The sequence below is a fragment of the Polypterus senegalus genome, chromosome 9, assembly GCF_016835505.1.
Source record: "Polypterus senegalus isolate Bchr_013 chromosome 9, ASM1683550v1, whole genome shotgun sequence".
NCBI lineage: Eukaryota > Metazoa > Chordata > Cladistia > Polypteriformes > Polypteridae > Polypterus > Polypterus senegalus.
The window spans coordinates 5,581,414-5,595,885 of NC_053162.1; the positions used below are offsets into that span (position 1 = coordinate 5,581,414).

A 14,472-nucleotide genomic window follows, 5' to 3' on the forward strand; every position below is an offset into this window, starting at 1 on the left:
TAATCACATTTATTTACTAACTACCTTTTCAGTCAGTACACTTTACCACTTGGCAACCAAAATCAAACTGACCAATCAGACCAAAGCCAAACTGACTAATCGGACCAAACCTGCACTGACCAATCAGACCAAAGTCAAACTGACCAATCGAACCAAAGCTGCAGTGACCAATTGGACCAAAGCCAAACTGACCAATCACATTTATTTACTAACTACCTTTTCAGTCAGTACACCCTACCCCGGATTAATCAAAATCAAACTAACCTATCAGACCAAAGCTGCACTGACCAATCAGACCAAAGCCAAACTAACCAATCAGACCAAAGTTGCACTGACCAATCAGACCAACGCCACAATGACCAATCAAATTTATTTAGTAACTACCTTTTCAGTCAGTACACCCTACCCCTTATTAATCAAAATCAAACTAACCAATCAGACCAAAGCCAAATTGACCAATCCAATTGCTCAGAGGGACTGGGCACACCCACACACAGAGTAGTATTTGATTAAACAGACAGATGGCAGAAGGAGGCACAGTTCTGTTCACTTGAGTAACGGAGGCTGTTTTTCATACAAAGTCACTGAAGTGGATTTCTGTTCTTGCTGTGGTATCAAACAGCTTTTATGCAGAATAACATTTTTCCTAGTTTTGTCATGGAGTATGAAAATTCTGGCGAAAATCCATAACACTTTAGGCTGTTTAAGTTTCAATTCTTATTATAAGCCCTTTCAAATACAGTAATCATAGCCTAAGGTGGGCTGGTCTTACACTGGCAGTTTATTTGATCTCAGAATTTTTGAATTTCTCTCTCACTGCGCATCAGATGATGACACATCGGGCTGGGGGGTGAAGTCCTCATGCTCAGTCTTTTCTTTTTCTATTTTACAGAACCTGAATTATACTGGATTTTGTAAGATCCTCAGAAAACACGATAAGACGTTTGACTCGTGCCAGGGGGGCACCTGGCAAGCAGAGAATGTGGATGTGTCCCCCTTTCACACTGGAAAGAAAACTGAGCAGCTCATTGCACAAGTCGAGGTGAGAGCTTCCAATTTGAAACAAATGTGAAAAAAGGAACAGACCTGTCTGCTTTACTCATCACTCCGTACACCACAGAGTAGGTATTGAACAGCCGGTCAGGTCATTTGCAGGAATTCTTAGAAGATTCTTATGGGGGGCATTGATAAGTGGGGGTCTGAGACCAAGGAGAGGAGTCAGGGGGGTTGTCTGAAACTCAACATCAGCAAAAACCTAAGAGCTGCTTATTGACATTCAACAAACCAAAGAGCCTCTCTGTCTGGTGGTGGTTACTATTCAGAGAGTGGATATAGAGGTAGTCCACTCCTACAAGTACCTGGGTGTCCACATTAATGGCAAGTTAGACTGGTCTTGGAACAGAGGAACTGGAGAAGAAAGGGCAGAGCAGGCTCATTTCTCTTATGAGACTGCACCACCTTAAAATGAGAAGTGACATCCCTCACATCTTCTGTAACTCTGTGATGGCCGGTGTGGCATGCATCACTTTAAGAGAGGCCCACCGACACACTTTGGACCCCCTGGCAGATGTAGCATAGGAGAGAATGAAGACAAAGCAGAGTGTCCCTAGGGAAAATGCTGCACATCCTCTCTGTGACACAACAACACTGAGGATGTGGAGCCAATAAATTAATCAGCAGAAGTGTGTCAAGAAACATGACTGGGGGTCCTTTACACCAACAGCAGTACCCCATGTAGCGCCTCGCTGGGACTGGGACTGCTAAGTCAGATATTTTTCTTTCTTCTTATTGTCATTCTGGTGTATATTCAGACCATAGTGTGTGTGTATATCTATCTATTATATACTGCTTTTCATATCTATCTTTCTCTTATAAACCACATTTCCTATCTATAGATTAAATATAATATATATATATATATATATATATATATATATATATATATATATATATATATATATATATATAAAATATATTATTAGATACATATATATTTTATTATATATATTTATTATATAGTGCCTTTCACTATATCTATCCATCTATCTATTATATAGTGCCTTTCATATCTATCTATCTATCTAATAAACTGCATTTCCTATCTATCGATTAAACATAATATAGATATAAATATATTATTAGTTACATATATATATTTTATTATATATATCTATTATATATTGCCTTTCACTCTATCTCATAAACCACATTTCCTATCTATCTATTAAACACAATATATATATAATATATATAATAAATATACATATATTATAAATAAATTATTAGATACATAAATATATTATATCTGCAGGTATATATATCTGTTCTATCGTGCCTTTCATACCTATCTATCTATTATATAGTGCCTTTCATATCTATCTAATAAACTGCATTTCCTATCTATTGATTAAACATAATATATATAATATAGATATAAATATGTTAGATACATAAATATATATATTAAACATAATATGTATAATATATATAATTAATTTATATTTTTTTAAATTATGTACAGTATATATTTTTATGATATATATCTATGTATTATATAGTGCCTTACACAACTATCTATCTATCTATCTATCTAAGTGAAATTAATTCCTTTGTCATTTCTAATGAAGTGTTGATCGGGTGGTCTTTTCCCGAGGCTCTGATGGTGTGTACCTAATCCTCTCGCTCTGACACCGACCCCTGCTTTACGGTGTGTCATTTTGCCTTTTTCATGCATTGAGCTATCTTTTGGGCAGATTTGCTATTTTGGAGTGATAGGATAAGTACCAATCATCACACTTAACAGGAGGGGCGGTGAGATTTTGCAATGTTAAAGAACACATACAAGTGAAAATACAGTAGCAGTGGAAAATGCAGTGGTGAGGAGTTGAACAATATCCCAAAATTCTGTACTGTTTATATAAAAAAAAAAAAGTAGCCCAAAAAACCACAACTCACGAAAGCTGAGTTTTTCCCTTGCAGACGACTATTAAAAATAGCCCAATTGGGAGAGAAAACTGTGGACCTGTCAACACTGACCGTACTCATCTCTTTCACAATACACGACCCTGCGTGACTCAAAGGGCAGAAACCTGTGACCCATTTTGGGGCTCGTTGCGATGTAAAGTGTCCCTGTACTTCTTGATCAAGGCATACATCGCCAGTTTGGATTGATGATATAACAAGAACAACAACAACAACATTTATTTCTATAGCACATTTTCATACAAACAGTAGCTCAAAGTGCTTTACATATTAAAGAATAGAAAAATGAAAGACACAATTATAAAACAAAATAAGTCAACATTAATTAACATCGAATAAGAGTAAGGTATAATGGCCAGGGGGGACAGAAAAAACAAAAAAACTCCAGACGGCTGGAGAAAAAATAGAATCTGTAGGGATTCCAGACCATTAGACCGCCCAGTCCCCTCTGGGCATAATATATATCTATATTATATTATATCATAATATAATCTGAAGTCGGATAAACTCAGGCTTGAAAGAAAAGGCCCATGTTTGTGAGTAGGAATTCTGAGATGGGGTGCGGTTCTTTTCCTGTTTTCCAAGTCGGAGATTGGAAATTACAAGTTCCGAGTTTTAGTTGAACGCGGCCTTATTCTTCCTGTTTCCAAAAATCAAACAGGACCGTTTGTACTTCGGCCAGCTTTTCCAGGCCCAGTTTTCATCAAGGGGTCTTTAGGCCTTTTAACAGCAGTCTGTACTGATGACTGCTCGAGTGTTTTTGGAGACACATCTGATTTTGCTATTGTGTGATGTTGTATTGTATTGTCATGCATACTTATGGCAGTAAAGTCGAGCTTAAACTGTGCCTCATTCCATTCATTTTATCTTTTGCAGTCCCTGGTCTGTCAGATGGAGGGAGGAGACCGACAGAAGGCCATGAAGAGGCTCCGCGTGCCTCCACTAGGGGCAGCACAGGTAAGATGGGCCCTAACGTTTAACACTTACTGTATGTGGAGTGATGGCGACTCCTAGTGGACACTTGTTTGGTTACCCTGCAGAAGGACGAAGGTCCAAGTCTATAGAATCCTGGTGCTCCCTGTTTGTGAGACATGAACGCTCTCCAGTGAACTGAGATGAAGAACTCCTGTGTCTCTTTGGAGAATCCTTGGGTGCCGCTGGTTTGACTTTGTGTTGTTGTGAGTCTCGAATGAGGCACATGACTTGCATTGTGAGGGAGCGTCAGTTACGGCACTAAGGCCATGAAGAGACACCGGAGTCCAGTCTTCATCTCAGGCCACTGGATAGCATCCATGTCTCACAAACAGGGAGCACCAGGACTCTAAAGACTTGGACCTTCATCCTTTTGCATAGATATTGGGAGTGCCACATAGCCCTTTCCAGCGACCTCGTGTCCCCCTCATGCTCTCCCAATCTGTCTACGGACTTCATAGGAAGAGTCACGTGAATGTCACTGCCAAGGTAAGTAAACCTCTTGATGAGGTCGACACTCTCTCCGCAAACAGACACACTGCTGATGGCCATGCCCATGAGGTCATTAAAGGCCTGGCTCTTTGGTTTTCATCAGGACCCACGCAAGCCCAGACACTCAGACCCCTCACTCAGTATCTCGAGCGCCACAATCAGAGCCACCATTGACTCAGCAAAGATCACAGCATCGTCAGCAAAGTCAAGATCAGTGAATCTTTTTTTGCCAAAAGACACCCCACAGCCGCTGGACCCCCCGACCCTGTCTAACACCTGGTCCATACAAGCATTGAACATAGTGGGAGCAGAATGCTGACGGACCCTCCGTATTTGAGGTCCGCCTTTATGTGGAGGTTCTAATTATTGGCACTTCATCTGAAACACCTGATTCTAATTTGATGGATTTGAAATGGTGGGAAATGTCAAAGTGGATGTCCTTTTTCCACCTTAGAATTATACACTTTAGTTCATTCAGATAATGAGAATAAATGTACTGTGTCAAGTCAACATGTTGTTTGTTCAAGTCCCGTATATACTCGTGTTTAAGTTCTCCTGCGGATAAATCAGGACTTGACTGTACCTTACAATTTCTTCTATTTTATAATGTTGGTCGAATGTAGAAAACTCACGCTATAGGTCCAAGAGATATATATGATATGCTAACACCCACCCGAGTACAGAAGCGTATTAAGGTCACGGAGAAGAAAAAAAAAATATGGACACAGTGAAGAAAAAAAAGTGTAAATTGAGAATAAAGTCGAGGAGAGGAAGAGAAGAAGTCAGTTTAAGAAGCAGGTACTGAGCAACATGGGTCAGGAAACACTTAACACAAAACATTTAATGTGCTACATTACTTATGACGGGATTTGAGAAAATCTAGTAAATTAAACATTGATATTAAAATAACGTTTACGATGTTCTGCTTTAATGACAAAATAAACTACGAGAATAAAAAAAACATGTCGACTTTATTCTTGACATTTCCACTTTAATCTTGAAGTTTATGTCGAGAATCTCGACATTTCCACTTTAATTTCAAAGTTTGTCGAGAATAAAGTCGACATGTTGACTTTACTCTCAACATTTCCACTTAATCTCAAAATTTCTGTTGAGAATCTCGACATTTCCACTTTAATCTCGAAGTTTATGCAGAGAATCTCAACATTTCCACTTTAATCTCAAAGTTTATGTCGAGAATAAAGTCGACATGTTAACTTTACTCTCAATATTTCCACTTAATCTCAAAATTTCTGTTGAGAATCTCGACATTTCCACTTTAATCTCGAAGTTTATGCAGAGAATCTCAACATTTCCACTTTAATCTCAAAATTTATGTTGAGAATCTCGACATTTCCACTTTAATCTCGAAGTTTGTCGAATCTCGACATGTCGACTTTATTCTCGACATAAACTTTGAGATTAAAGTGGAAATGTTGAGATTCTCTGCATAAACTTTGAGAATAAAGTAAAAATGTATTCTCGGCATAAACTTTGAGATAAAGAGGAAATGTCGAGAATAAAGTCGACACGGTGACTTTATTCTCGACATTTCCACTTTAATCTCGAAGTTTATGCCGAGAATACATTTTTACTTTATTCTCAGTTTATTTTGTCATTAAAGCAGAACGTCCTAAATGTCATTTTAAAATCAATGTTTAATTTGCTAGATTTTCTCAAACCTCATCATAAGTAATGTAGCACATTAAATGTTTTGTGTTAAGTGTTTCCTGACCCGTGTTACTCGGTACATGCTTTTTAAACCGACTTCTTCTCTTCCTCTCCTCAACTTTATTCTCGACATACACTTTTTTCTTCTTCACTTTGTCCGTATGTTTTTTTTTCTTCTCCATGGCCCCAATATGCTTCCGTACCTGAGAGAGTAACCACAGAGCACATGGCCTTTTGTTTTCTATGTATTGTCCCTACGTGACCACACGGTAATACCCAAACTATTCAGAAGCGACGTTTGCACTGATTTGTGTTTTGTATGTCTCACACCCTCATTCACCTTTAACGTCAGAGCAGCCCTTATCTACGATGGAGAGTTCGATCAGAAGAAAATAGGAAGCTGGTTTTAAATTAAAAGTCGTTGAAGTAGTGTAAGAAATTGGTAACTGCACTGCAACAAAAGTCGATATGTCTGAGAAATTGGTGTGAGATTGGAGGAGGCAAGAAGATGTAAAAAAACATTAAGTGTCGCATTTTTGATCGGGCGTATAAGTCGGGGTCTGATTTTATGATAGATTTTTCAGGTTTCAAGACACGACTTATACACGAGTATATACGGAACATCTGCACCTGAAGGCCCTGCTTGCTCGAAGATCCAATGTTTGCCTTTGCCAATGTGGTGAAGAAGTCAATAATGCCCATGGGGTGTACTTACTTTTTCACATGGCTGTATATCTACCCCTTAGCAAACAGTGTCTTTGCTTGGGATGATCTTTGTGAAAATTTACAATATTCTCTGAAAGTGGTCTGTAAAATGTGACTCACCAGCATACTGGGATTGCTGCCATGTCACGGGGTCTTCACTACATAAACCATCGTCTGTGTGGAGTTCGGGTGGATGTTCTCACAGGACATTTCATGGAAGGAACGATTAAGGAGAAGACGGTGCAACACGGGTCAGGAGCAGGAGTGGGAGTGAGCAGTCAGCGTGGAGTCAGAAGAGGTGGGGGTCGTATTTTACTGACATGCTGGAATTCTATGAGGAAGCAAAAAAAGGACACGACCAGAGTGGGGCAGAGGAGATTATTGATCAGGACTTACACAGAGCATTTAATGAGGTGCCACATGGGCATCAGACTACAAGATGTGGGAGTTCAGGATGTGTGCTGTGTAGATAGGGGCAGAATTGGCTCAAACACAGGAAGCAGAGGGTGATGGTGTGAAGAACCTCTTCAGAACTGGCCAATGTGAAGAGTGGTGACCAACAGGGTGCAGTGCTGGAGCCGCTGCTATTTTTAATATATAGAAATGATTTAGATAGGAAAATAAGTAACAAGCTGGTTAAGTTTGCAGACGATACCAAGATAAGTGGATTGGGAGATGATCAGGAATCCATTGAATCATCATAGAGGGACTTGGACAGCAAACAGGCTTGAGCAGATTTGTGGCAAATGAAATTTAATGTCAGTAACTGTAAAGAATTACACATATGAAGTAAAAATGAGAGATTTGAATACACAGTGGGTGGTTGGAAAATCGAGAGTACACCTTATGAGAAGGATTTAGTAGTCGTAGTGGACTCTAAGCAATCGACTTCCTGACAGTGTTCAGACGCCATTAAGAAGACTAACAGAATGTCAGGTTATATAGCGCCTTGATGTGTGGAGTACAAGTCATTTCACAGGAGGTTCTGCTCAAGTCTTTATAACACACTGGTGAGACCTCATCTGGAGTCCTGTGTGCAGTTTTGGTCTTCAATCCACAAAAAGAACATAGCAGCACAAGAGAAAGATCCAGAGAAGAGTGACTAGGCTGATTATGGGGCTACAGGGGATGAGTTATGAGGAAAGATTAAAAGAGCTGAGCCTTTACACTTTAATCTCGAAGTTTGTCGAATCTCGACATTTCCACTTTAATCTCAAAGTTTATTTTGAGAATAAAGTCAACATGTCGACTTTATTCTCGACATAAACTTTGAGATTAAAGTGGAAATGTTGAGATTGTCTGCATAAACTTCGAGATTAAGCGGAAATGTCGAGAATAAAGTCACCGTGTTGACTTTATTCTCGACATTTCCACTTTAATCTCAAAGTTTATGCCGAGAATAAATTTTTACTTTTACAGAGATTAAGAGGAGACCTGATTAAAGTGTTTAAAATTGCAAGTGGGCTGCAGCTGAGTGAAGGTGGTGAATGCTGGCCTGACTGCTCGCCGCTGCCCCCCCCCCCTTTTTTTAGAGGTTAAATTCTTAAATACTTTCGAATTAACTTCTTTTAAGCATTTTTTGAACTCATAACAATTCATAAAAATTTTTATGGACTTTCTGTGAACTCTTCAAGTAAGCTTTAAACTTTTTGACCAAATTGAACTCGATTTGAAATCTTATTGGGATTGCTGGGTGCGGTTAACAACTTCTAACGATGGCAGGATCAGTGCAAGGAAACTGGATATGCAGGGCTCTTACCTGTCTTGTGCTGGCCCTTTGCCTCCTGTCGACGGATCCGAGTGTGTTAGCCAGCCTAGCTACGGTGGCTAGCGCTCCTGCTCATCTCAGCGAGGATACCATCAACTTTGCTCATCTCAACATCCGTTCCCTTACAGGAAAGACGCATCTCATTCAGGATCTTCTCACGGATCGTAACATCGACATTCTTTCTCTAAATGAGACGTGGCAGCAACCCCAGGACTTTACTTTGCTCAACGAAGCAACACCTCCTGGGTTTGTTTGCATGGCGCAATCTCGCAACTCTGGTCGTTGAGGAGGTCTCGCGATACTCTTCTGCGAGACAATGCGAGTTACGCCGCTGACAGTTTCTTCCTATGGTTCATTTGAGTCTCTTGTCTGTCAACTACCTGGCTCTATTCCCACCATTGTTGCAACTATTTACCGTTCCCCTAAATTCAACAAAGAGTTTCTGAATGACTTTTCTGCTTTTTTAGCTTATTTGTCCTCGTTATCTTCAAACATAATAATAATGGGTGATTTTAACATTCATTTGGATAACAGTAAGTCCTTGGCGACCAGAGATTTTATTTCTTGCCTTGATAACTTTGACTTTCAGCAGTTTATGGAAACCCCGACACATTTCAAAGGACATATCTTGGATTTGATTTGCTGTACAGAACTCACTCCGAATGATTGTACTGCGGAAGAATTTCCCTCTTCAGATCATTTTCTTCTTACATTTAATATGACTCTTACTGTCTACACCATCAAACCTCTTTGTGTAATAACTTTTAGGAATCTTAAAAATATCAACACGGACAATTTTCAATCAGGTATTGATACATTTGTGGAATCATTACAAACTACTTCTCCGCCAGCTTTAGTTAACTGTTATAACGAAGGACTTCTTGACATTTTGAAAACCCGATCAGTTTCATTTACACACACTGCCCCATGGTTTACACCATTTTAAAATCTAAAGGTCAGCAGTTAGAACGGCTGTACAAGAAGACATGTCTTAATGTTCAATAAGAGATGTATTTCAGCCATATGCATCACTATAGGGACAGCATACGGCATGCTAAAGCTGCCTATTTTACTGCCCTAATTTCTTCCAACAAGGGGAACTCTGAAACACTTTTTTTCCCTGCTCAGATCGCTAACAAGTCCTCCAGACTTTCTAACGAATTCTGTAATGACATTCTTTAATGATAAAACCCAGGCAATACATTATAATTTAGGCTCTGCTGCTATTGACTCCACCATTGATGATTTTCCTCCTCCTACTCATTCATTTTCTATGTTTGAGCTTCCCTCCACCTCAGAAATCATGGATCTCATCAATAGCTCTAAGCCTTCGACCTGTCGCCTGGATCCAATTCCCACTGTTCTGGTTAAAGCCTGCCTTCCCTCGCTAGCTCCTCTCGTTGTTTCAATTATTCACTCGTCACTTTCCACCGGAATTGTTCACCAGTCTATGAAAACTGCAGTGATTCACCCCTTACTGAAAAAACCTGGGGTTGACCCTACTGACTTTAATAATCTTTGACCAATTTCTAATCTTCCTTTTATTTCAAAGGTTCTTGAAAAAACTGTGGCTTCCCAACTACATCAGCATTTATCTGCTAACAGTTTATACGAACCATTCCAGCCAGGCTTTCGACGTTTTCACAGCACAGACACGGCACTAATTAAGATCACTAATGATCTCTTAGTGGCTGCAGACTCAGGCCTAATCACAATCCTTGTTCTTCTTGACCTCAGTGCTGCATTCGACACTGTCTGTCACTCCACCTTACTAAACAGGTTATCTGCACTCGGTATTTCTCACATTCCGTTAACTTGGTTTAAGTCGTATCTTACAAACAGAACTCAATTCATTCAGCTGGACACATGTACCTCCACTCCCACTCCCGTAGTATCTGGGGTTCCTCAGGGTTCTGTCCTTGGCCCCTTGCTGTTTATCATTTATCTGCTTCCTTTGGGTGTCATTTTTCATAAATGGAAGATAAACTTTCATTGTTACGCAGATGATACCCAGTTATATATCTCAACTTCATCATCTGCATCGCTTCCACCATCCTCACTTACTGACTGCCTTGCTGAGATCAAGTCTTGGTTTTCATCTAACTTCTTCCAGTTGAACTCTAATAAAACTGAGGTGCTTCTTATGGGCACGAAATCTGCAATAGTGAAGGCATCAAAGATCTCAGTATTAATAGAGAACACATCTGTTACCTGTACAGATCAGATAAAAAGCCTTGGTGTGATTCTGGACAGCACGTTGTCTTTTCAGTCTCATATTAGTTCTGTTACTCGAGCAGCTTACTTCCACCTGCGTAACATTAATCGCCTGCGTCCATTTTTTGTCACAACACTCTACTGCCATTTAATGTCAACAGTTTGGTCACCTCCCGCCTGGACTATTGCAACTTACTTCTCTTTGGTCTGCCCCAAAAAGTTACTACATAAACTTCAACTTGTTCAAAATTCGGCTGCTCGTATAATTACTAAAACACCCTACTCTGATCACATTACACCTGTTATTCAGCAGCTTCATTGGCTGCCAATAAAGTTTAGGGTCAACTACAAAATTTTAGTCCTTACATATAAGGCTATTCATAATCTTGCCCCTACATATCTCTCACAGCTCCTACAAGTCATTAAACCCTCTCGTATGCTCAGATCCTCTTCTTCCATCAACTTAAATAATCCACCAGCACGTCTTGTCACGATGGGATATCGAGCGTTTAGCAGATCGGCACCTTCCTTATGGAACTCATTGCCTGCTTATCTTAGGAATATGACTACCCTTCACCAATTTCAGGCTAATCTTAAAACTCATCTGTTCAAAATTGCTTATTCACTGTAATTGTTACTGGTGTTTTATCTGATGTTTTATTTGGATTTAAAATGTTTTAGTCATTGAATGTTTATTTTTTTATCTGATTGTACAGTGACCTTAAGGTTGTCGATTCAAATCCTTTTACTGGATGGATCCTACTCCATCAGTCACTTAATCTGGACCTTCCTCCAGGGACGTTGGACAATGGCTGACCCCGAGTTCTGACCCCCCAAAGGTCAGGCAAAGACAATTTTCTACGGAAGCCGAGAGAGGATGTGCAATATCGTTGTTTTTTTAAATTGTCTCCTTGTGATAGCAGACTAATTTTATTGCAATCTCGATAAAATGAAACGTAACTTTTGCTCCTGTCATCAGACTCGCTTAGATTGCGACAGTTATTCAGCTGAAGCCTTGCCAACCGTCTTCTTAAATGACAGACACTAACGTTATTATTTTCTAAACTAAGACATAAACATTTCAGCCAGCGTCAGGCCTTGATTGAACAAAAATGTGATGTGCTGATCAATAAAGTTCTGCTCTTCTGCCGTTTCAAACAGGACGTGGCTTCAATAAGCTAAACATTAAACGTTAGATACAATTATTTCATAATTTTAAGAAAACAAGATCTTTTGTTTTCTCAAGATCTGGATAAAATGAGTCCGTTATCTTGAGGAAACAATTAAAAAAAATAACGAGATAGATAGATAGATAGATAGATAGATAGATAGATAGATAGATAGATAGATAGATGGATGAAAGGCACTATAAAATAGATAGATAGATAGATAGATAGATAGATAGATGAAAGGCACTACATAATAGATAGATAGATAGATAGATAGATAGATAGATAGATAGATAGATAGATAGATAGATAGATAGATAGATATATGAAAGGCACTATAAAACAGATAGATAGATAGATAGATAGAGATAGATAGATAGAGATAGATAGATAGATAGATAGATAGATAGATAGATAGATAGATAGATAGATAGATAGATAGATAGATAGATAGATAGATAGATAGATTCTTTATTAATCCCAAGGGGAAATTCCCATACTCCAGCAGCAGCATACTGATAAAGAACAATAATAAATTAAAGAGTGATAACAATGCAGGTATAACAATCTATAATCTTGTGTAGTGTTAACGTTTACCCCCCGGGTGGAATTGAAGAGTCACATAGTGTGGGGTCTCCTCAGTCTGTCAGTGGAGCAGGATGGTGACAGCAGTCTGTGGCTGAAGCTGCTCCTCTGTCTGGAGATGATCCTGTTCAGTGGATGCAGTGGATTCTCCATGATTGGCAGGAGTCTGCTCAGCGCCCGTCGCTCTGCCACGAATGTCAAACTGTCCAGCTCCGTGCCTACAGTAGAGCCTGCCATCCTCACCAGTTTGTTAAGGCGTGAGGCGTCTCTCTTCGTTATAACCGTCTGAAAGAACATCTGCAGCATCTTATTGCAGATGCTGAAGGATGCCAGCCTTCTAAGGAAGTATAGTCGGTTCTGTCCTTTCTTACACAGAGCATCAGTATTGGCAGTCCAGTCCAAGTTATCTTCCAGCTGCACTCCCAGGTATTTATAGGTCTGTACCCTCTGCTCACAGTCACCTCTGATGATCACAGGCTCCATGAGCAGCCTGGTCCTCCTAAAATCCACCAGCAGCTCCTTGGTTTTGCTGGTATTCAGTTGTAGGTGGTTTGAATCGCACCATTTAACAAAGACCTTTAATTGCATGTCCTCTCTCGGCTTCTGTAACTTTCCTCTCAGCGATTAACAAAGTATATTAGTGTTGTAAGACGCAGTACTGGCTGTGTCCGCCGTGGGCTGCTAAACTCACTGCAGTGGACTGGTGTGTCCCCTGCTTGTACCTGAGGCTATCAGAGCAGACCATCTGTGCCACTATAATGAAACACAAAGTCTCAGATGGATGGATATGAAACGTTAGAAACTTAGGAAGGCCATTCCATTAGGTAGTGTGCCTTCATTCACACTTGACACTTCCCTAGTTGCGTCTCCACAATTTACGGCAGTCTGGACATGAATCTGCCTTGAAGGGGATGCCAACAGAATAAGCAAGTGTTGAATCTGAAGTGAATGTACACGCACATGCGGTCTCAAACCAAATTCAATTCAGAGCCCCGCACAAGGCAGGACACACCACAGACGTTTCAATGCTCTGTTTACTGTCACCAGTTGGTGTCACCTGTTCCACCGGTGGAAATGATGGAGATATGCATTTAGGACTGAAGTCAGGAAGCACTTCTTACCACAAAGGATTGTGGGAATCTGGAAGAAACTACTGATCTGTGGTGTTGAAGCAGAGACCTTGAGAACATTGAAGAAGGATCAGGTGGATGATGTTGGGTGTTCTGGACTGACTGGTCCCCTCTCCTCTCCTCTCTCTTGTCAAATTTCTTATCGATGTCCTTGAGAAAAACCTACTGTGCCGCCATGAACCCCACCCCTCTGAATGTGAATATGTAATAGAAATTAACAAGGAATGAGCAGTGCAGGAGTAGGTGACAGCGTGTCGATATGTCGGTGACCTTCTTTTTAGCCTTGTCTGCCCGCTCGTCCCTTCTCACTGTGTGTGTTCTTTCTCTCCACAGCCTGCTCCGGTTTGGACCACCTTCCGGGTTGGAGTCCATTGTGGTCTTCTGCTGGCCCTGGCTGCTCTCCTAGGCTTTTCAGGTGAGCTCAGCCTGCCATATGGAGCCTCTGCCACTCCGGTTACACACACACCTGCCCCCCCGGCCCGGCCATTTGTTAACATCTCTCAGGCCATCAAATATTAACGTGGGGATCGGTGTCATTGGGCTCCATTTTCAGAGGTGTGTGTGCTCTTCACACACCAGTGGGGGTCGATGGGCCCTTTGTAAACACTGCCTGAACTGTGCAGCAATTAAACAGTCCAGCGCTGTCATTACAAAAGACGCCTTTTATAATTCATAAAGAGTGATTGCTGCAACCAGATGACAAGCCACTGGAAGCCAAGTGGTTCGGCCTGGCCTTTTTTTTTTTCATTCAAGATCCAACTTTCATTTGTTTATAAATATTATA

General features: G+C 40.3%; 1 pseudogene; it reads left to right on the forward strand.

The window, feature by feature from the left end:
* Window positions 1-14,472, forward strand: part of LOC120535281 — a 149,228-nt pseudogene that overhangs the window by 69,709 nt on the left and 65,047 nt on the right.